The following is a 1,197-nucleotide window of genomic DNA, read 5'->3' as shown; positions in this document are numbered from 1 at the left end:
ATATAAGAAATTTCATATGAAATATTTCCATATATATATTTAAGATGTAAGAATTTTCTTTTTTAATATATTTTTATTGATTTCAGATAGGAAGGGAGAGGGAGAGGGAGAGGGAGAGAGAGAAACATCAATGATGAGAGAGAATCATTGACCAGCTGCCTCATGCACGCCCCCCACCAGGGATCGAGACCACAACCAGGCACGTGCCCTTGACCGGAATCAAACCTGGGACACTTCAGTCCACAGGCCTGCGCTCTATCCACTGAGCCAAACCAGCCATGGCAAGATGTAAGAACTTTTGAAGATAACACCAAAAAAACCAAAAAACGATTATTTCCAAATGTCTCCATTATTGTTTTATTTCCACTTTGTTCTTACCAGGATCCAAGTAAGGCCCATACAGTATAATTGGTTGATACCTCTCTGGTAGAATCTTTTATTTCTGTACCCTCCCTTTTTGTTCATTTTTGTCTCCTTGCAATTTTAGAAACCAGATTATTTGTCCTGTAGTCCCCCACATTCTGCATTTTGCTGATTGCAGTTTGACATGTTTCCCTGTATTCTATTGACAGTACTTTAGAGTGGTGTTAGCTACTTCCAAATCACTGGTTACCTTCATATATTAACTGCTATTGGTGATCATTACCTAGATATATTATTTCATTAGGGATTTCAAAATGGTGATACTCTTATTAGCTGAAGTATTTCTGTGTACTTCCATTCATCAATAATATGGTATCCTGAGTTTAGATTTATATATATATACTAGAGGCCCGGTGCACAAAAATTTGTGCACTCGGGAGGAAGAGGGGGTCCCTCAGCCCGGCCTGTGCCCTCTCGCAGTCTGGGACCCCTCGGGAGATAATGACCTGCTGGCTTAGGCCTGCTCCCAGGTGGCAGAGGGCAGACCCAATCCCTAGGTGCAGCCCCTGGTCAGGCTCAGAGCAGGGCCGATTGGGGAGTTGGGGTGCTGCCCCCTGTCATGCACAGAGCAGGGCGGATCGGGAGGTTGCGATGCCACCCTCACTCACGCTCAGGGTAGGGCCGATTGGGGGGTTGGGGCACCGCCCCCTGTCACACTCAAGGCAGGGTCGATGGGGAGGTTGCAGCGCCACCCCCTGTCACGCACAGAGCAGGGCCAATCAGGGGGTTGGGGAGCTCCCCTCTGTCACGCACAGAGCAGGGCCCATCAGGGGG

This window comes from Myotis brandtii, unplaced genomic scaffold (genome assembly GCF_000412655.1).
Source record: "Myotis brandtii unplaced genomic scaffold, ASM41265v1 scaffold179, whole genome shotgun sequence".
NCBI lineage: Eukaryota > Metazoa > Chordata > Mammalia > Chiroptera > Vespertilionidae > Myotis > Myotis brandtii.
Note: the sequence above shows the minus strand (reverse complement) of the source record.